The 22961-nt window shown below is 45.5% G+C and overlaps 1 long non-coding RNA gene across 1 annotated transcript in view; it reads left to right on the top strand.

Annotated features, from left to right (window-relative positions):
* The window catches only part of LOC311002981, a 117098-nt gene that overhangs the window by 37946 nt on the left and 56191 nt on the right, over positions 1 to 22961 (top strand). The gene's annotated exons all lie outside the window — the stretch shown is intronic.

Here is a 22961-nt window from a genome sequence, read left to right as displayed (position 1 = left end):
TGATGAGTGTGTGTAAGGAGACGTGTGTCATGCAGCCTCGGCCTCGACCTTTGGCTGCTGAGGTCATTATCAGTCCATTGCCATGTTCAAGTTCTCTCTCTCTCTTTCCCTCTCTGTTAACATTTTTTTTCGCCTCGGACCAGAAATAAAAAAACTCATCTATAAAACGTCTTGAACAAAATGTACGAGTGCACGGCTCGGTGGCGGAGAAGGTCGGCCATTAGTGGTGAGGTCGGTGGTTGGAGCCCTGGATCCTTCTGCGGGATACATGTCAGAGCTCGAATAAGACTCCTGCTGTTAAAAAAAAAAAAAAGTACAACTGTAAATATATTTATATATAGTGTTGTTGTTGTTTTTTTACTTTATTGCCTTTAATACACATTAACAGACAGTTAACATCACATGAAAACATCTTGACTCATCTGTCATGCAGAGATAGAGCACATAAACCTGATCTAGTGGCATTTAAAACAATAAATAAAAACATTAAATTAATAAAAATAAGTCAAATGATAATATTAACAGTAGTAATTTTAACAAAATTAAAATTTTGAGACAAAATAGTGAATAACTGGGGTCCACCTTCTCATAGAAATAGGTACTTTTCGCTGTAACTGGGCAGTCATCATGTAGACATGCTTTACTTTCTGTAACCATTGAGCGATCATGGGAGCGCTATAGGTTTCATGCAATTAATAGCAATCATGTTTCTCGCAATCATCAGAAAAACATGTTGTTCTGTGGTAAACAGGTGGTCAGGAAACACATCTAATATAAATAACAGAGGGGAGTTCCAAATATGTGTTTTTTAATCAGAATAATCCACTGATTATCATTGTGATCGAGTTGTGAAAAAAGAAAACCAGCAAATGCTTTCACCTCTGCGACCCTGAAGCCGGTCTATAGTCTATACGTACAGTGATGCATTCAAGTGCCTGTTTTCACCTCATGTGTCCTTACATGTGCTGCCGTGTCCTTGTGTGGTCTCTCTCTCTCTCTCTCTGGGTGTTTATCACTGTCTGTTTGTCCCCATATCTTTGTCTACACGTGTGTGCCCAAGGCTGTGTGAGTCCACGTCAGTAAGTGTGTTACTGTGTGAGCCCCCTCCTCTCCCCTCCTGCGACCTCTCTCCCTCCCCTCCCCCCTCCCCCCTCCTCCCCTCACCCCTCCCGTCTGGACGATGGCAGCTCCTCTCTCTCTCTCCATGCCGCTCCAGAGACGAATGCAGAGGCATGCCTGGGGATGTGGTCAGGAGAGAGGCCTCTGTTTTATGGAACATACTGTACCGAGCTGCGCCGCCGCTGCAGTGGAGAGCTGCTATAAATAGAAGGTGCTGATAAAGAGGAAGGAGAGAGAGAGAAAAAAAAAGAAAAAAAAGAAAAAGAAAAGGGGGCTCAGTGTGAAGCAGACTCACCGAGCCGGTTCCTGCTATAGAGCGCTCAGCCCGCGGCTACGGGAGCGCTGCAAGTCCAGGCTGAGCTGAAACCAACACTGAAGGTGCACAAGAGCTTATTTCCAAGAAGAGAAATTACTGTAAAAGCAGCCGTACGCTGCATGGGATTGACTTTTTTAATTTATGTGTTTACGTTCAGGGTTAAGGTTTCAAATGTTAGATGTATTTATGATTTCTATTAAGGGAAGTAGCTCATGATTGTCTGTATACATAAAGTGAGACTGAAGCCACATCTGAGGCCACGGTGGAGGTCTGTTAGAGAGTTTGTATGTGCAGCGAGGTTATTACTGTACAGGGTCTGGAGGAGTTAAAGAGTGATGTTGGTGTCAGATTCATGTGTTCAAACATGTAAAAGAGGTGAATTTGATGAGGCTGGGTTCTTTCCAAAGTCACTTCACACAGTGTAATACCTGATCCTGCACTCTGCAGGGAGACACTTTGTACCACAGAGTCCACAGGTTTCTGGAGAAGTGGGTTTGAAGCTCAGAGTTAGCGCTGCAACTACTTTAAATGGTTAATTAATTATTGTTTGGTTAATAAAATGTTATAAAATGTTGAAATATATCAATCAGTGTTTCCCAAACCACAAATGTCTTGTTTTGTCCACAAACCAAAGAGAGACTCAGTTTATTGTCGTAAAGGAACAAAGAAACCAGAAATATTCACATTTAAGAAGCTGAAATCAGAGAATTTTGACTTTTCTTTTCTTAAAAATCTACCCAAACTGATTATTTGATTATAAAAATAGTTGACGATTAATTTAATAATCGATTACTGTTCAATTACAGACATACTGTCACAGAGCTGCACCGTCAATAATGCAGAAGCTGAAGCTTTAACAAAATATAAACAAAGCTGAGTCATCGCACAGTCGCCATGGAGGAGGACGTTGACCGTAGAGACCAAAGATGTTAATAAACTAAACCAGCTTCCTTCTCCATTAAACTCAATGGAGACTGACTCGCTGTTGTTTCCAGACTCTAGTGGCCGTTTGAAGAAGTGCAGCTTGTGTTTCAACATGAACCCGACCTGTATAATAAACACAGTCAGACCTGGTTTGCAGCACATCCCATGATGAAAACTGTGGCTCCAGTGGAGAGAAACTCAAGTGCAACAACTGCACGTTAAATTAATGAAAACCACTTTTCTTATTCATGACGCTCAACATTAGGGCTGGACGATTATGGCAAAAATCATAATCACGATTATTTTGGTCAATATTGAAATCACGATTATTGACACGATTATGGGGGGGGTACAGGATTTATAGCTTGACCATGCTACATTATTACCTTAAATAAACAGTGCCAATGTGTGTTTAAGGTTTTTAAGATTATAATTTTAAATATTTATTCTAAATGTATTTAAAACTTCTTTTTTTTTTAAGTTTTATGATCCAGCAGCAGAAACTATACAGGATGTTTAGCTTAACTTTTCTACATTTTTACCTTGAATAAACAGATTTGGAGTAATTGTCATGGTTTAACTTATTAAGAGGGAGAATGGAGGCTCTCTGCTTCCGTGTGTGTCGCTTATTGCGTCTCTGGGATGAAATCCAACCTGGGAAGATCAGAGCCTCCGCCCCGCTGCGCTGTCCCAGCTCTCGTCACAAACGCACCCCATAACTGTTTTTTTTTTTTGACGCGCCCCATAAGTGATCTCTTGTTTATGACAGATTAAACTACACAAATACACGTCGTAACACAACATACCGTTATCCGCCGCTCTACAGATTGCTTTGTAAACATATGCACATGTAGCCTACGGGCCTAAGGAAGAGGAGGAGGAGGAGGAGGAGGAGGAGGAGGAGGAGGGTTGTTGTTGTGCGGCCGCTTTGAGGAGACGAGCGAGTGTTTTAAATTATTATTTCCCGTTCATTCGTCCTGAGCGGTGGCCGCTGCTCTCTCTTCACTGGCGCTGGTTATTAAACGCCGCCGTCAACACACGAGTGGACTCGTCCACAGCATTAACTGAGAGAGGAGTGCAGTGCAGGGACGGGGGCGGAAGCGCTCATGTGTGTTTTTCAGAATAAAACACCAACAGACAAAAAAAAAATCGTTTATCTTCGATTACAGTGTTTTTATGATCGTGAGAAGCCAAAATCGTAATCACGATCAAAATTCGATTAATCGTCCAGCCCTACTCAACATTACAAATGAGTCTGACAGGCTGCGGCTTTCCCTCGATCCGTTCACCTCCATCACTTCACCCCCCCAAAAAAATTCTTGAACATCATTAATTGATTCATTCAAGTGAATCACAAACAGAATCCTTGTGGTGAATCTGCTCGTTTGATGTTTTTTAATGAGATTTCTGACATGAGAGGTGCAGCAGGGACCGACCCACCCACCCACCCACCCATCGACCGGCTGCGTTCTGCTGCTGCTGTGGAGGCGGCGGTGGAGGTTTGAGCTTGAGAAATGAGTCGTACTGTAACTCCTGTGGTGGCCGACTCACTCTCAGGGAAGAGGAGTTTTGTAGGTTGTGTAGCCGACTGTTGGTCCTCTCAGGTTGGTCTGCTCGGCCTCAGATAAAGCTGGAGGAGCGTGTACAGATGAGAGAGAAGCGGAGCATGGAGAGGTTTCTCAGGCACAAAGAGAAACATTTCATCCTGAGCAGTGTGAAGGCGTCTGTGTGTGTGTGAGACATTCATTAATTGCCTATTAAAAGCTCCTCACTCCTCCAAGGTGATGATACATATTGAACAGATCCAGCCCAAGGTTGCAGCGCATCAGTTTGAAAAACATGAATGAAAAAAAAAAAGGCACCGGCGCCGGTTTCTCTTCAATCTGCAGGAAATCAGATTTTTATAAAAACACACGAGCTGCTTCCGTAACGTGTCTGACTTCACCTTGAGCGTCTTTTTTTTAAATATATTTTTTGTCTCGACACTCTGACCCACTTCTCTGACCCGCTTCTCCTTCTATTTCCTCTCCTCCGTCTCCTTCCCTCTCTCCTTGACCCTGATCCTCCCTCGTCCCCTCTGCTCCTCCGTCACACTCCTTCATGTCAACGTTGTCCCAGCACAGTAACACACTCTTACACACACACACACACTTCTACACACATGCACATATGCACATACAGTATGCACATGTGCACACACTACACTCCACCCCCCCTCCTCCTCTAATGTTCCAGTTTGGAAATCTCCCATTCCCTCATTCCCAGAATATTGTTTCACCATAGCAACACCAGCATGTCTGCACCCTCTCCCTTTCTCTCTCACGCACACACACACACACACACTTATTTCATATTCTCTACATTCCCCTTTTTTTTCTTTCCCTCTCTCTTTCTCTTTTTCTTTATACACCAGTCCTGGGCTGGTTTTTATGGCCTCCTCCCTCCCTCCTCCCCCTCCACCTCTTCCTCCCCCCTCCCCTCCCCTCCCTCCTTTTGCTTACTGTGTTCCTTCAGGAATTTTGGCTCGTGTTCAAAAATCCTAAATCAACTACAGACGGCCCCGTCCCGGCCCCCGGCCCCTCGCTCCGCGTCTGTCACCCCCACATGTTGACCCCGGGGAGTGTGTCTTTGTGTGTGTGTGTGGAGAGAAGAGGAGGCTGACAATCAAGTCACTGACAACCTGTCCCCCCAAAACACTGTCAGTTATCGCCCCCCCCCCATCTCTTTCTTTCCTCCTTCCCCTGTCTGTCATTTCCTCTCTCGTCCACTTTGCTCCGTTTTTGTCTCTACCTGATAAATGGTCCGGCAGCGTTTAACTAACCTCTCTGACCTGCATCACTCTCACTGCAGCTCTCCTTCAGGGATGGTCGGGTTTGCAGCCACCATCACTCCCCACCCCATCCGACTCCCCCCATACTTAAAATCTCATTACCCCTCACAAAGAATGACTTTAATGCTTCACATTCATCTGTGTATCGGTGACACACGCTGCTCGCGCTTCGATGCCATTTTCAACAGAGCTCTTGCAGTAGCTAATAGAAACATGAACATTATACTGTAGAGAAGCTACTTCCTGCTCCGCTGGATAAACAGGAAGGAAAATCAACAGAAGAGGCAGAAAAAGGAGACAGAAATCCCCTTTTTCCTGTTACAGTACAGAGCATCTTCATCTTCCAGTTTCCTCAGCAGCCTCAGATCCCCCCTGATACCGTCAGAGATGTTGCACAGAAAGTCGAAACTGTGCCACATTCTCCTGAACTTTCCACTTTCACTCAACTTATTTTGCGAAAAGTTGCCTCCGCCCTCGTTCCTGTTCAGGTTTTTACGTCATTTTACTTTTTACTTTTCACTAGAATGAAGTGCAGGTCTTTTAATATTTAGAGAGGTGGAGCCCTGAGAGAGATGATGCTGCATCAGTGGTGTTGTGCAGTGCAACACACTCTCGCTTTGTCTCTTTGCCCGTTGTTTTCTCCTTCGTCTTCTTCCAAAATCGTGCGTCTCCTCTTTTTGTGAGGGAGAGAGAAAGAAAAAAGAAAAAAAAGAAAAAGAAAAAACAAAGTCAAGTGGAAAGAAATTTGTTCTACAGATGTCGTGTATCCTGCAGCCAGGAGCTGAGTCGGGTCGAGGATTGCTTTCTCTTCCTACTCTTCCTGTCTTCATCTGAGTTCCCCCTGTGACTCGTCTGCCTTCCCTCCACCTCGGCCTGACCTCGCAGCCTCATCGTGTCGCCCTCATCTTTCGTTTTTCCCTCCAATGCATCACGTGTGACCGGCGGTCGGCGAATGCTAATCAACCCCAACTCTCTCGCCTCTAAATAGTTTTACTGTGTCAGAGCATAGCGTGGCGCTAAGATCTCTCTAAGCCCTGTCAACACTGGGCTTCGTCAGCTCCGCTTTTATGTGGCCACATGTAAATAAGACGTAGCGTGTTGCAGAGACAGCTTTTTTATTTTATTTTATTTTTTTAGCGTGTGCATGTGTGAGATGCAGAGATGACAAGCCTGCTGCACATTAGTCCGGTGATTTAGTGAGTTTGGCTGCGGCGCCATCCTTTATCCCCCCTCCCTCCTCCTCCAGCCTCGACCGCCCCGCTCATTCATCCCTCTATAGTAGGCATCTGTGGTCGTCCATTGTGTTTGGTCTGGTTCGGATTTCCAGTTTGGTGGCTCCTCCGAGGGCCCAAGAAACACATGTGCGCAGCGGATGTGTTGTCTTGGCGTGTCTGCAGCCGAGCCAGCTCCTCCCGCACGTCCTGGCAGCGACTCGCTCTGTGTAGCTACGGCAAAACGGACCGCTTCACTTAACACTTGCACTTCCGTTCCCCAGCCACACTGTTGCACAACTTCATGACTCTGCATGCATTTAAATCACATTACACCTGGGATGTGTGAGCGTCCGTCTTCATCCGTCCATCCATCATCTGCTTCTGCTCCGGCTCCGTTTACACCGAATGTAAATCCGAGTGTGTTTATCCTGCCTGAGCTCATTGTGGTCCACGCTGAGAGCCAAACACGGTTAACAGACCGTTCCTAACTTGTTTAGCAATCGCATTTTTTCCACTATTATTGCATTAGAGGTTGTCTTCTTTGGTTGGAGGAGTCAACAGTTCACTGGTTGGTCTGTTCCACATCTCAGCTATTCAAATACTTCTCTTGTTGTTGTTGTGTTTGTGTTGCCTGACGACTCAGAGCTTTGTTTTTTAAGGGGTTACGAACATTTCTAGAAAGTTACGTATCATCAACATTCATGGTAAACGCCGACCGCAGAATATCAACATGTGTGGATCGCTGCATGTTTCCTGTGTGAAATGCTACTTACAGAAAGTGTTACCACAACTTTGAAACCGTGTGACTCTTAACTGATTTGTTTATGGCTGGAAAAAAACACAAAACAAAACAAAACCAAAAAAAGAACAACCCTACACACCCCCTTCAGCCCAAACAGGAAATGGTCTGACGATAAAGACACAACGGCCGTGTGTAGCTCAGAAGCTGCTGAAGCTACAACAGGACGGCGACAGGCAGGGAGGCTTCTTCACTTACTACTGAGGAGTTAGTGCAAAACAAAATAAATAACACCCCCCCCATCACCAACACCACTAAACATGAACACAATGTCAGAGTGAATGAGTAATGTGTGAAGCTGCACAAAGGCCTCTCACACTGCACTGAGGGCTGTTGCATCAGGCGCTTTGGAAATCTTCTAGTTGTTGTGCAGCTTCACAGTTTAAGGCCAACTACCACACAGAGCGTCCTACAGGCCTGTTGTGGTCGCCGACATTTCTCTTTGAATTACAACCTCCATTTTTTTTCTTTTTAACCATTTTAACCATCTCAGATTCACTGCCTGACAACCTTTAAAGGGATAGTTCAACATTTTGGCAAATTGGCCCATTGCCATAATCCCTATAGTCTTAGCAGTAGGTTTGTTACCTTTAATTGTCGGTGCAAGCTATTTTTAGAACGGTGGAGCAGAGCCGCTAGCTGCTCAGAGCTACGCTACGGATGCTAATGGGATTTCTTGGTTTCCCTCATCAAACTCATCAAATACACAATCCAACAACTCCAAAACACTCTGGTGGACAAGTAAATGCAGAGACTGCTTGCCGAAAAACTGCCCCCGACGGGAACGCGCATCAGCGGTTTTGCATTAATTTCCCTCTAAAACAACTCTGTCTGGTAACGTTCTGTTATTATCTCATAGCGTGGTGAATGTGCAGGTCACAACTTGTCCACCAGAGCATTTTCGAGTTGTTGGATTGTGTATTTGATGAGTTTCATGAGGGAAACCAAGAAATCCCATTAGTCTCTGTAGCGTAGTTCTGAGCAGCTCACGGCTCTGCTCCGCCGTTCTAAAAATAGCTTGAACCGACAATTAAAGGTAACAAACCTACTGCTATGACTACAGGGATTATGGCAATGGGCCAATTTGCCAAAATGTTGAACTTTCCCTTTAACATTCCTCAGCTGGCAGATGAACTGTCTGATATCTTCAAATGAGTAGATGAGCTCTTTGTTTTTTCCCGGCAGACAACATTATCAGATGTCAGAGAGCGAGCACACAGGTTTTTCTGATCCGGGGGGGTCCAGAGAAAATGTTTTTGACTTTATCACGGATTTGATCACAGATCATATGAGCTGTCACATCTCCAGTTCTCCCAGTACAAAGGCGCACAGCGTACAGTTACTCCTCGAGGAGCGTCCTCTTCTGCCGGAGACACCCGATCCGCACCAAAACATGGCAGCTCATATGTTGAGCCATGAATTATGCACTTTGAGAACGGGCGTCACGTTTTTCTGTGATGCCGCCGTATAGCTTTCTTAATTCAGGTTCGGCTCCTTGCACGTACAGCGGTGGATATTTAACAAAGAGGGATGGTGGCTTGGTATATCATGTGATCCACTGAGCTCAACTGTGAATAACTCCCAGTCATTTAGCTTAAGAGCAATTCGTCATGGTCGATTTCCCTCAACTTCAGCTGTTTAATAACAAAAAGCTATTTAAAAAAGAAGCTTTTCCCCAAGTTGACTGTATGAAATAATCCACAGGCTCATGGGAAATGAGTTTTCTCTGTCCCGGCTGCTGCAGGTAACGTAGAGACATGAAGAATGCACATGCACAGTGTTGGTGTGCATGGTGCGTAGGCTACCTGCAGGACACAGTCGGTGTGTTGCTGCTCAGTATCCGTCCCCGTGCTGCTGCTACTGTTGTTGTTGCTCTGCTTAAAAAAAAAAAAAAAAAAGCACATGTACACAAGCCGAGAATTTGGCAGAGCGGCGGGTCAGAGCAGAGCGCGAGGCTGCCAGCAGCACTGACGCTTTTTCCTGCTGCTTGTCTGTTCCCCCGCCAGGCCTCCGCTACTCCAGTGTTGTTGTGCTTATCTGGCGAGGAGCGCCGGGGGAGGAGGGAGGAGGGGAGTGGGGGGGGGATTGGCTTGAACTTATGACAAAGTCAAAGTTAGTCCAGATCAGCTGGGGAACTTTTGGCTGCCGCACGTTCATCAAGCTGCAGCAAAGCGCCTGAACGTCTTTCACTGGGAAACTTGAAACTCACACTGCAGCATGTGTGTGTGTGTTCCTGTGTGTGTGTGTGTGTGTGTGTGTGTGTTGTGTGTTTCTGTGTGTGTTGCTACACCGTTTATTTACTGTGCTCGTGTTTATCCTGATTCCATAGAGAATTGATTTTGCAGCAGCGTTTTCCCTGTGACAGGAAATATTATGGATTGTATTTCCCAGTGTCAACGACCTCTGATTCACATGTTTCTATAGTTGACATATCTTAAAGGGATAGTTCAACATTTTGGCAAATTGGCCCATTATAATAATCACTATAGTTTTAGAAGTAGGTTTGTTACCTTTAATTGTCGGTGCAAGCTATTTTTAGAACGGCGGAGCAGAGCCGTGAGCTACTCAGAGCTACGCTACGGAGGCTAATGGGATTTCTTGGTTTCCTCATCAAACTCATCAAATACACAATCCAACAACTCCACAACGCTCTGGTGGACAAGTTGTGACCTGCACATTCACCACACTATGAGAAATCCCATGAGCCTCCGTAGCGTAGCTCTGAGCAGCTCGCGGCTCTGCTCCGCCGTTCTAAAAATAGCTTGCATCGACAATTAAAGATAAGGAACCTACTGCTATGACTATAGGGATTATGGCAATGGACCAATTTGCCAAAATGTTGAACTATCCCACATTTCTGCTCTGCTCACAACAACATACTGTACACAGCGTGCAAACTAAATGCCATTGGAGCTGTTTCATACACCCACTGAATTGAGTGAATATTTAATCAAAGACATTTCTTAAATATTAAAAGCTGCAGCCAGGAAATGGGTTTGAAAATGGTGGAATAAATCAAGAATGATGTAATCAAATACATTTCTCCACCTCTCTGTGCTGGCACTGGTAGGCTCGGTTTGTGTTGTATATCTTAGGGGGGAGATTTAGTGCTGCCCTGACCCCCCCCCCCCTCACATGAGGAGGTGCTGAAGGACTCAGGCAGAGGTCACTGAATCCACAGTTTTCCAGGAGCAACATCACCGGGGGGGAACTGTCGGTCCGTCCTCCCATCTCCTTTTTTTATAAGCAGCAACATTAGTCCCAAAAATTTGACTGACCCCAGGTCAGCCCGCAGCGAGCAGCTTGTCCGTCTCCCAGAATGCTTTATGGATCGACAGTGACCTCTCCACTGGAGGAGAGGAGCCGGGACATGAGGTCATGTGGCTCCAGGCGGGGTAATAATTTTCCTGCTGCAACTGGCAGCCGTCCCATCCTGCCCCCCCCCCCCCCCCCCTCCCCCTCCACCTTCACACCTGCCCTCTCTACACCTGTGTAGGTGCAGAAACGTTATTAACAGTGTCTATTGTTGGTATTGACTGAATGAACGCAGCTGTTGTTTCTCCACCTCGAACCTTGAAAAATACTGTAACTCTGGAAAAGTCCCCGTTTAGTTCCGTACATTAACATCAGCTGATCCCATCAGCGGCTCTGAAACGACTTCACCACGGTCGGTTGGTAACCGCAGCGGAGCAGACGAGGTGATTCAAAAATAACACATCCACACGTGTCTCCTCCTCTTTATTCACCATGACGACTAATTATCATGATTTATATCTTCTTGCTGCATTTTTTTCTACGAGTTCAACGATTCACCAGGCGTCGGTGTGAAACCGTCACATGGCTCCTGTTGATATCACACAGGGTCTGAACCAGACCAGTGACACCGCATCACTGGCTCATCTTCATATCATTGTTAAGATTTGATATAAATCGTTTTCAAAATTATTTCCCAAAATGTTGAACTTTTTTTTTTTTCAAATGAATCACATCAGACTTTCTTCCCTGTTGCATCCACAGTGAGAAGTGTGTGGGATTCACTTTTATCAATCCTAATGTTATTCTCCATCTATATATATATTTTTTTAAATTTTTGCAGGATGAAACATGTACTTTATTGTTTTTTTAATCATAATTGTTCTTATTTTAACTCATCGACAACAACAAAGATATTGGACACATGATAATGCAAAGAGAAGGAGATACTCTACCAGATAATAAACCACGGGCAGCACTGATGGAGAGCGAAACTGATAATAAGACTTCACATTATCCTATTTATATTTCTTCTTTGTTTTAAAAAGAAGAAAAGGGAGAAGGGGAAAAGAGAGGATGAGGAGGGTAAAAAGGTAAAATAATAGAAGAAGATAAATAAATACTGTACCACAAGGGGAGTTCCCATCTCACCTCAGGTTGGGTTGGGGTGGGTTGGGGGGGGGTTTAGGAGTGGGTGATCTCCACCTTTAACGCTGTTGGACACGGTGAAGCGCCTCCTCCTCCTCCTCCTCCGGCTGTAACACCATCTGTCAGAGCGGTGTCTGGATGAAGATCTCCTCTGTGTTCACGCTGCAGATCGTCTGGCGTCGTGTCTCCAGCCGGGACAATGTGCTCTCACATCAGAGCTGCAGACGTCCAGGCAGCCAGGTGGACACCCCCCTAACCCCCCCTCCATCCCACCTCCACCTCCACTAGAGCCTGAGACAGGATTACAGAGGCCTGGGACTGTAGCACAGCACAATGTCATGGTCCGGTACATACAGTACTATACTATACTGTAGGTGGCATTAACACAAGCTTAGACAAAGAAGGGTGTGTCTGCGCTACAGTGTGTACCGCTGCAGAGTTCAGCTTGTGCAACATAACGACAAATGAGAGAATGAAAGAGCTAAACTGTTTCCATACAGGAGGGTGTGTGTGTTGTATGAGATGTAATCTATGGACTGCAGCAGCCTTTCTACTGTGTTTGCAGAGCCGAAGCGTTGGGTCGATTCTTAAGGTGGAACCGATGATGTGATGTTTCGGTCCCTCGCTGCGGCTCCAATCTTCCTTTCAATTATTGATGCTTTTTCCTTCGGTTAATTGATTATTTGTCGTCTCATGCGCCGAGGAGATGTGTTTAAATTGCATGTCATGTCTGAGATATCTTGGTGGAATAGTGCAGGCACATCCAGTGTGGTGCAAAATAAGGTGAAAGAGGAAAAATGTACTGTATGCACACCGGTAAAGGCTCCCAAAAGATTTATTAAGACAAGGTCAATGTTTCGATCTAAAACAGATCTTCTTCAGGAAGTGGGAATGTACTTTTAAAATGTCACACCATGAATCCTAAATATACCAGATATAGGTGGACTCAAGGCAATGGGCTCCAGGTGGAGTGCAATCCAACCACATGGAGGCCCTGAGGCTCAGACCAGTCCAACTAATTAATCAAACAATTAAGCCCAAATATACAACACAATATACAGATACAACGAACCGGACAGGAAGATCAAGAAGAACAAAGGGAGGGAGGAAAACCTTCATCAAATCTAAGATATTTGACTGAAAACATTAGTAACAAGGAAAAGCTGCAGATTTTCTCATTTGAGAAGTAATGTGTTCAGTAGAAATCCCTCGCGTCTTTTCCAGTTGTTGTAGTCGAGGCAATTTGCAGAAATCTCCCCACACTGGCACTAGAAGCTGCACACAATGGCCAATCGGGCCGCGCAGACACCACAGCGACTGTATTTGGTTTTGTCAGGCGGCTTTTGTTTTTCCTGGCATGGTGTTTCCAGGGTAGACCTCCTCTGTGCATCCATCACCACCACCACCACCGCCACCACCGCCACCGCTGCTGCACTGGATCTGTTCTGCAGTGATTGTGAGAGTACTAGGCTGAAGGCGCCTACGGCAAAGCCATGGCAATATCTCGTCCCAGAAGTGCAGCAATAATACAACTTCTCATCTTACATCCATTCAGAATCGCTTTCATTGTCATGCAAATTACCAGAAACCAGCTTCTGGATGTCACCAGTGTGTGTGACAGTTTGTCCCTTCGATAACACAAGCCGGTGAGATCTGATGTAAATCGACCCCAAACAATTGTGAAGTTGCGTAATATATTATGTTCTTCACATTGTGAAGTTGCCAGTTCCTAAATCTGCCCTAAGAAATAATAATCCAGCACAGATACACCTGCAAAAACCACACAAATGAGATTAACCAGTGAGCTAACAGTATGTTTATACACTATTTAATTCCCTTACAATCAGGAGGGGTTTCAGTTCCAACACCCTCTTCCTCTTTAATGATCCCGTTGCTGTGTCTCTCACCGCTGCTGCTCTTTGACACCCTTCGAATTAGTTTCTTGCTCGTTGACACTCTCCCTCTCATCTGCCTCTGCCTCGGTGTGTAGTTGTATCTACAGGGACCGTACGACAGCTACAGTACAAGAGGCTGCATGCCAAAAGAAAAAAAAAAAGAGAGAATGAGAGAAGCGCTGCCTCACAAGCCTTACTTTACATTACATTGCATTACAGTACAGTAGCTCTGTCAGCGCTGAGAGAATGGGGAAAACCCACAGAGGAAAGAAAAGGGAAAGATACACAGAAGTGTGAAGCTTGAAAGGATTTTGCAAAGTCTTTGTGCGCGTTGTTCCCATGACGGCGTCATATCTGTATCAACCTTCAGCCGCTGTGCTGGTTTTCTGTTTAAATGACGGCTTCATCTTTTGAAGATTATTGCAATGAATGTTGGACTTATTGGCCGTCCTGTGCATACAGATGGGCAACATGTAAATACTGATACATAATAACATGGGAGTTTTAGTTATATTTTCACTCATTTGACACATTTTTTATAAGAATAAATGAACCAAACAAAATAAAACCTAAATTTATTCAAATATTTTGTCATTCAGAATAATTTCCTGCTTTTTCTTCACTCCTCTGACCTGTGGCTGCAGCCTAATACTGTCCGCACTGGATTATAGTATTGATGATATAAAATGTCGAACCAAAGTAAAGGAAAGTACAGCTCAAGTTTTAGTTTGGGACAAATAATCAAAGTGTCTTCATATACAGTCATAGGCTCTGTTTCTGTTTCATGTGATCTCCTCACTGCTGCTTCTCTGGAAGGTAAACACTGAGCGCTTTAATGGCTGCTTGACATTGTAGTGATGGTGCAGGTGTGTGTGTGTGTATCCATTAGAGCTCCTTGTTATGTCGAAAACCCCGGTGCATCATTACTGCTGTTACAATGATCCTGCCATATTTGGGATTTGCTTATCTCTGCCGCTGCACACACACACACACACACACACACATCGAGGTGTCTGTGATACCATCTCCAACAAAATACCACGGTAATATTTTATCATGAGATATCTGTTAGATTCCCACCTCCAGCATCTGTATCCATGCCGACTCTTTGAACCCAGCTGGAGACGCAGCGGGGCGACGACTGCTCTGATGAGTTATGCCACAGCCTCTCGCTGTTGTCGACTCCAGAGCAATCGCACGGCAAACAACCTGCAAATCTGAATGTGAATCTGAATGTGAATCTGAATGTGAATCTTGCTTTCCGATCTGCCTCGGTGTTATTTATCTGCGGTGGAGAGGAGGGAACGCTTCAATTTCAAAACAAAAGCAGCGTCTGGGCGGTAAAAGCGGTTGCAGATGCAGCAGAGTGAGAGATAACAGACCCAGAGCCACATGTGGCATCGTTTGGTCACATGGTCTGTTGGTCTGGTGCCCTCAACCACTAACTCCTCTCATTGTGCATTAAAACACCATCGCTCTGATGGAAAGCCGATGGCGGCGGCGCGCTGCCTGTTTATATGTATACATGCGTGTACCGGCTTTATTTATCAACACACATGTGGTTTTTTTCCTGCTTCGGTTCACGCACCTGCTGAGGTCAGAGACAAGAAGAGGAGGTAGGAGAAGGAGTAGGAGTAGAAGAGGTAGAAGAAGGAGAAGGTGAGGGTGAAGGAGAAGAAGGAGTAGAAGAAGGTGAAGGAGAAGGAGGAGAAGAAGGAGTAGAAGAGGTAGAAGAAGGAGAAGGGAAAAGAAGGTGAAGGAGAAGGAGGACAAGAAGGTGAATGAGTAAAAGAGGTAGAAGAAGGAGAAGGAGGAGTAGAAGAGGTAGAAGAAGGTGAAGGGGGTGAAGGAGGAGTAGAAGAGGTAGAAGAAGTTTTGGAGAAGGAGGAGAAGAAGGTGAGGGTGAAGAAGGAGAAGGAGGAGAAGGAGTAGAAGAGGTAGAAGAAGGTGGAGAAGAAGGAGTAGAAGAAGGTTAAGGAGTAGGAGGAGAGGAAGGAGTAGAAGAAGAGGTAGAAGGTGAAGGAGGAGGAGAAGAAGAAGGAGTAGAAGAGGTAGAAGAAGGTGGAGAAGGAGGAATAGAAGAGGTAGAAGAAGGTGGAGAAGGAGTAGAAGAGGTAGAAGGAGGAGAAGGAGGAGAAGAAGGAGTAGAAAAGGTAGAAGAAGGAGTAGAAGAAGGTGAAAGAGAGAGGGGGAGAAGAAGAGGTAGAAGGAGAAGGAGTAGAAGAAGGTGAAGGAGACGAAGGAGTAGAAGAGGAAGAAGAAGGTGAAGGAGAAGAACAATGAGTAGAAGAAGAGGTAGAAGGTGAAGGAGAAGGAGTAGAAGTGGTAGAAGGAGTAGAAGAAGGTGGAGAAGGAGGAGAAGAAGGAGTAGAAGAAGGTGGAGAAGGAGGAGAAGAAGGAGTAGAAGAAGGTGGAGAAGGAGGAGAAGAAGGAGTAGAAGTGGTAGAAGGAGGAGAAGAAGGAGTAGAAGAAGGTGGAGAAGGAGGAGAAGAAGGAGTAGAAGAGGTAGAAGAAGGTGAAAGAGAAGGAGGAGAAGAAGCAGTAGAAGAGGTAGAAGAAGGAGAAGGAGTAGAAGAAGGTAGAAGAAGGTGAAGGAAAAGGAGTAGAAGAGGTAGGAGAAGGAGGAGAAGAAGGAGTAGAAGAGGTAGAAGGAGGAGGAGGAGAACGTGGAGAAGAGGTAGAAGAAGGTGAAGGAGAAGAAGGAGGAGAAGAGGTAGAAGGAGGAGTAGAAGGAGGAGGAGAAGAAGGAGTAGAAGAGGTAGAAGAAGGTGGAGAAGGAGGAGGAGAAGAAGGAGTAGAAGAGGTAGAAGAAGGTGGAGAAGGAGGAGAGGAAGGAGTAGAAGAGGTAGAAGAAGGTGAAGGAGAAGAAGGAGTAGAAGAGGTAGAAGAAGGTGAAGGAGGAGTAGAAGAGGTAGAAGAAGGTGAAGGAGGAGAAGAAGGAGTAGAAGAGGTAGAAGAAGGTGAAGGAGGAGTAGAAGAGGTAGAAGAAGGTGAAGGAGGAGAAGAAGGAGTAGAAGAGGTAGAAGAAGGTGAAGGAGGAGTAGAAGAGGTAGAAGAAGGTGAAGGAGGAGTAGAAGAGGTAGAAGAAGGTGAAGGAGAAGAAGGAGTAGAAGAGGTAGAAGAAGGTGAAGGAGGAGAAGAAGAGGTAGAAGGAGGAGTAGAAGAGGTAGAAGAAGGCGAAGGAGAAGGAGGAGGAGAAGAAGAGGTAGAAGAAGGTGGAGAAGGAGGAGGAGAAGAAGGAGTAGAAGAGGTAGAAGAAGGTGGAGAAGGAGGAGGAGAAGAAGGAGTAGAAGAGGTAGAAGAAGGTGGAGAAGGAGGAGAGGAAGAAGAAGCTGCGTTTTCAGAACAGGTTCATCAGCTGGTGAAGTTCCAGTCGGGGGAAGTTTTAGATGTTGTTGCGTCGTGGTGTCGTCGTGCGGTGGAATCCGCGGCATCAAACGGCCCCCGCGTCTCCAGACTTCTCATCACGTCGTATGTAGGTAGAAGAAGGTGAAGGAGAAGGAGGAGGAGAAGAAGAGGTAGAAGAAGGTGGAGAAGGAGGAGAAGGAGAAGAAGAACGTGGAGAAGAGGTAGAAGAAGGTGAATGAGGAGAAGGAGAAGAACAAGGAGTAGAAGAAGAGGTAGAAGGAGAAGAAGGGGTAGAAGAGGTAGAAGAAGGTGAAGGAGAAGAAGGAGTAGAAGAAGGAGAAGAAGGGGTAGAAGAGGTAGAAGAAGGAGAAGGAGTAGAAGAGGTAGAAGGAAGTGAAGGAGAAGGAGTAGAAGAGGGAGAAGAAGGAGAAGGAGTAGAAGAGGTAGAAGGTGAAGGAGGAGGAGAAGAACGTGGAAAAGACGTAGAAGAAGGTAGAAGAAGGAGAAGGAGGAAAAGAAGGAGTAGAATAAGAAGGTAGAAGAAGGTGAAGAAGAAGGAGGAGAAGCTGAGTTTTCAGAACAGGTTAATCAGCTGGTGAAGTTCCAGTTGGGGGAAGTTTAGATGTCGTTGTGTCGTCGTGTCGTCGTGCGGTGGAATCCGCGGCATCAAACGGCCGCCGCGTCTCCAGACCTCTCATCACGTCGTATGTTCTGTTCTGTAGCGGCGGCTGAAGCAGCGATGGAGCGATGGAGCGATGCAGCGATGGAGCGACGGAGCGATGGAGCGATGTAGCGAGCGCAGCAGTGGCCCCTGCAGTGTGCTGGGTTATGTTAATCACATGGCTGCACAAAGGAACTGTCTGCTTTAATTATGGAAGAGTGTTGGGCTCACGGCTCCTGCTCCCCTTTCTGTTTCTTTGATATCCCTTCCTCTTCTTCCACGCAGTTCCTCCTCTTTTACTTTTTTTTGCCTCCTCTCCCCCTCTAACGTTGGCCCTTTGATTCCCTCCTCCATTCCTCCTCCTCTGTCTCTGTCTCTGCACTGTGCCAGGAGAGGTGGACTAATCCTGTGAATCAGATGTGTCACCTACTCTAAGCAGGAATGAATAGGCCCCTAGATTACCACCGGACACTAATCGCATTTAGCCTCCACGATGATAGCTTCTGTTCTGTGGCCCCGGCCTGATTTAATGCATCTCCTTGCAGCTTTTGGTCGGGGCCAAGCTGTTGTTGTCGTCGTTGTGCACCTGTGGAGCTTCTTCCTTCCTCTTCTCCCCCCTCGTCCTCCTTGACTCTGTGTCGATGGGACGCTTCACTTCAAATGCATGATATGATACGCTAAAGATGGCAAATAGTCTGTTTTGTTTTTTTTAACCCTCCTGTTGTCCACCTGGGTCAAGGAAGGAAGGAAGGCAGGAAGGACAAAGGAAGAGTAGGAAGGATGGAAGGAAGGAAGGAAGGAAGGAGGGAAGGACAAAGGAAAAGTAGGAAGGAAGGAAGGACAAGGGGAAAGGTGCACACTAAAAAATGTTGGGTTATTTCTGTAACCCAATTTCTGAGTTATTGGTGTTGAGTTAAATTTTTGGGTTATTTTTCCAGAGTGTAACCCATTTTCAGGGTTATAGGCTATGAATTTAACCCAATTCCTGGGTTGTTCAAGTAATTTGGTTATTTATCAGTGAAACAGTTGAATATTCAACCCAAAAGTTGGTTCAAAAAGAATAACCCAACAGGTTGGGTTATTCTTTTTAAAAAATTAACCTAAAAAAGGGGTTTGTCCTTATCTGAACCAGCAATTGGGTTAAAATTGGGTTATTTTTTAACCCAACTGTTTTTAGTGTGTGGGATTAAAGAAGGAAGGGAAAAAATGAAGGAAGGAAGGGAGGGAATGAAGGAGGGAACCGATTTGTTCAAGGAAGGAAGACAGAGGGGAGGAAAGAAAGGAGGGAAAATGAAGGAAAGAAAGATGGAGGGTCAATTGGATCAAAAGAGGAAGGAAGAAGGAAGTATGGACAAAGGGAAGGAAGGAAGGAAGGAAGGTAGGGGAAAATAATTGTGTAAAAAAGGAAGGGAGAAAGGAAGGAAAGAAGGAGGGATGGAGGAAGGGAACAAATTGGGTCAATTTGACCCAGAAAGACAACAGGAGGGTTAACGCACAACTGCAGACCAGGAATAGCCTGCAGGTCACTCACACACATACAAACATGAGACACGGAGCTGCAGCTCTGACTAATTAACACCTTTGATGGTGAATTTAATCCAGACAACAACCAAAGTGTGAAAACCACACGCTGTCGTCTTCCTGTGGGTTATTATTTTTATTATCATGTGTCGGACTATTTCTGGACTTGGTCACATCACACATTTGAAATAAGTGACAGACAGTCAGTATAGACTAGGTTTGCTTCGCTCAAATCTGAAACTTCACCTGAACCGACCTCCTCTTGTCATGTCGGGGGAGAAAACGTCGACAGAGAACGTTCTGTAGCTTGAAACATGATAAACATATTTCAGATACGATAATTTTGTGCATCAGCGGCACAACAGGGACATGTCGCACACACAGTAATGTCCTAATTACCGGTGGGACCCGGTGGTATCGTGTCTTTGTTCACGCCTGCGTGGCCTCGCTGATGCTGAGTGAGTGAGTCTGAGAGGGAGAATACTGTACGGTGGAAACGACTCGGTCTGAATCCTTTTTTGGTATTTGTTTAAAGAAATTTAAAACCTGTGAGGGAAATGACACTAACCTGTTTTTAAAGTCCTGTAATTAAAAGACGCTTAAGTCGCATTCGCAGGATCTGGACTCGCAATTAAATGCCTCTCATTGCACAGGACATTATATTCTCATTTTATAGATCCCATCTGTTTCCATTGGACCCGGAAAAATATTTTAATCCCTTTCCAACCCTCTCAGTCTCTTTCCAGCTTCTCCTGCTCTGTCCTCACCCTCCACGCCGTGCCTTGCTCTTTTTTTTTTTTTTTTCCTTCCCCAACACATACTTCATGCAAATTCAGCAGCGAGGGCACTGGAGGAAAAGCGATCTGCAGCTTGACCGACAGTAAATTTTCATTTTGACAAGCCCTGTTGCATTGTCTCCTTCCTGTTTGCCGTGACCTTCTCTCCCCCCCTCCCTCTCCCTCCCTCCTCCCCCCAGCGTCTCCTTGAACCATCCAGCTGTGCAGCCTCTTATCAACGAGGCCTTGTGTCCCTCGCGCTCTCTCAGTCTCTGTGCCCGTCTATCTTTGTCGTCATCTCCCTCTGTGTCGTTATCCTCCTCCTCCTCCTCCTCCTCATCTCTGCCTCTGCTCGTCTTCCTCTGCTCGAGTCCAGTCTTTCACCGGGTCCAAACGACCACCCTTGGAGTGACACTACGAACACGATGCCACCTCCCTCCCCCAACCTGAATGGACTGACACACAGATGGCCTGAAGGACATTTACTCCAGTTCATGTGTGAGGCTTCGGGCTTCGGGCTTCGGGGGGGCGTGCGTGTCCGTGTACGTGTGAATAATACAGTTTTCGGTCTGAATCTTGCGGTCACAGTCGTTGCACATGGCTTAAGAATTGATTCCTGATGTTTTAGGGCTACATCTGAAGCTTTATAGTCTGATTGAAGAAAGCGCTGGAACCCAGAACATGTTTTGTTTTCAGCTACATGAAACAGCTAAAACACCATGAAGGAACATTTTTTTGTCCCTAACTTCCATCAGTTCCAGATGGCCGGCACGGATTTCCCTAAACGAAACCTTTACGTGTGTGTGCGTGCAATGTGTGTGTGTGTGTGTGTGTGTGTGTGTGCGCGCAGCTGCTGTCATGAAAAGGCCATCACGATGTGGTTTTAAGGATGACGACGATGATGCCTGTGCTGACACGCACTCTGGACCGCAGACGCAATGACATAGCAGAGTGTGGCTGAGGCCGGGCTGAACCTTTAACTCCTCTCTCTCACTCTCTCCTTCCCCGGTGAGGTGACGTCCAGACCGACACTCAAAGTTCAAAGTTCATCCAGTCATAAAGAGAAAGCCCAAGAGTTCATTTTTAGAAGTACGATCAAAGTCGACTAGTCGCTGAGGACGTCATTCGTGTTTTTCTTGTCATAAATAAAATCACAGGAGGAGGGAAATGCTTTGCAGCAATCTGTATTCACTGACAGACGCTCATGCACAGGAATGAGTCCACAGAACAGCAGGGATATAAACAACAAGCTGTAAATCAGTTGTTTCTTTTTGGTAACATACACTCCTATGAGTGCAAAAGAAACTAGAAAATGCATTTCCTGAAGGAAATACGTGTGAATACTGAAAGCCATTGCACAAAGAGTGCAAGTGGTGATGCGACATGCAAAGACATGACAGAGGCGGGAATCAAACCCATGACCTTATGGTCAGGAAACCTTTACTCTGCCACTCTGCTTCATAAGTGTACTGTGCTAAATCAAAGCTGTTTGAATGCTCGCTGAAAGTATTTTGGACTTTTTACAAGTTGAATGGCGTGTGCTTGGCGTGTGCTTTCAGCATTCACACTAAATACTGTAGCCTACTGTCCGTTAAACAATAGGCAGGAAAACGACACACAGGCCTCATCACCATCCTAGTCCTGGTTGGTTGGTTGTTGTTGTACGCGACATAAAGTTTTTGTTTTGTTTAACTGCCTGCTTATTCGGCTGCGGTGGTGTGCAAGTGTTTTTTTTTCAATGAAAAGCGGTGCGCTAGTGTTACTACACGCACAACTTTCTTTTTTGCGTGCCGATCCATGGAGAGCAATCATGGATCAACACTGATCCGTTGGACCACTACCGGCTCTCCCTCACGATCATCCACGTCCTCACTGTGGACACTCGTCTCACCTAGAATAAAATTAATAACCAAGTTTACCAAGGCCGTGCAAGTCGACTAGTCTGTACAACCCCTAGATCACAGAGTTTTCTTTGTGGCTTCACATACATGAAGTGGATTGATTGTGTACATTCAGTTAACTGTCTGTACGAAAACACACAGAATGGTAAATGGACTTGCACTTATATATATAGCGCTTTTCTAGTCTGTAGGACCACTCAAAGCGCTTTACACCGTGTGTCACATTCACCTTTTCACACACAGTGCTGGAAATCTACTCAGTCACACACATTCTCACACCCAGTGCACAGATTGGGGCGCAAGTGTGGGTTCAGTGTCTGGACCAAGGACACTTAGACATGCAGACTTGTGGTTAGTGAACTACTCGCTCTACCTCCTGAGCCAGTATATAAAGTCACAATAAAACTGATTATTATCAGCTGAGAAAACTGCAGTTTCTGCATCATTCCTCTCACACAACAACCTAAATGGGATTTTGTGTGAATAAAATCGACTTGATGCTTGAATTAAGAATTTCATAGTCGTGGTTTCACATTTAAAGTGTGACTGAAACATGAATCTGACAAGTGAAAAACTCATGTGTGTGTGTTTCATGAAGATTCAGAGGATTTTTAATTGGACCAAACTAAAACCAACGAGCTGAAGTGACAGGACGCTCTCGGCCTGTGAGACTCTGAACCCCATTTCTGCACCAATCTGACTTCTGCCTTTTATTATTAGACAGTTAATTTGATGCTATTTTCTGAAACCAATCCTCCTCCATGCGATGAATTACTGGTTAATCATGTGAAGCTTATAGGATACACACCACTCTTGAATCCATACGTCACACATGTCTTCACTCCTAACAATGAGTAACTTTCTCTTTTGTTGTTCAGCTCAGTAAAGTGTGTGTTCTCCCTCTGGCTGCTAGCTGGCACTGAAGCTCATAAACCGCTGCAGTCGCCTGATAGTATTTTTCCTTCATGCCAATCGGTTGTGTGGGTCGAGTTGTTGGTGCTCAGTCTTCATCCAAAAAGAAAAAAAGATCAAAAAGTTTCTTTGGATGTTGGATCGTAACTAACTAAACTAACTACTTATTTAGAGTTGGTTCAGTGTGAGGTGCCATGTGAGGGGGAGCTGGTGTGAAGGTGCAGATGAGTGGGATACGAGCGCTGGTGAAGAGCCCTGTTTTCATGTGAACTCGGCAAAGGCAAGCCGCTTCATACTGGATTGGTTCTGAGCCCTTTCCCACAGACGAGACACAAGAATATCCA

This window comes from Trachurus trachurus, assembly GCF_905171665.1.
Source record: "Trachurus trachurus genome assembly, chromosome: 19".
NCBI classification, from domain to species: Eukaryota; Metazoa; Chordata; class Actinopteri; order Carangiformes; family Carangidae; genus Trachurus; species Trachurus trachurus.
The sequence above is the reverse complement of the archived record's forward strand: the minus strand, read 5'-3'. Positions and strand labels throughout refer to the sequence as shown.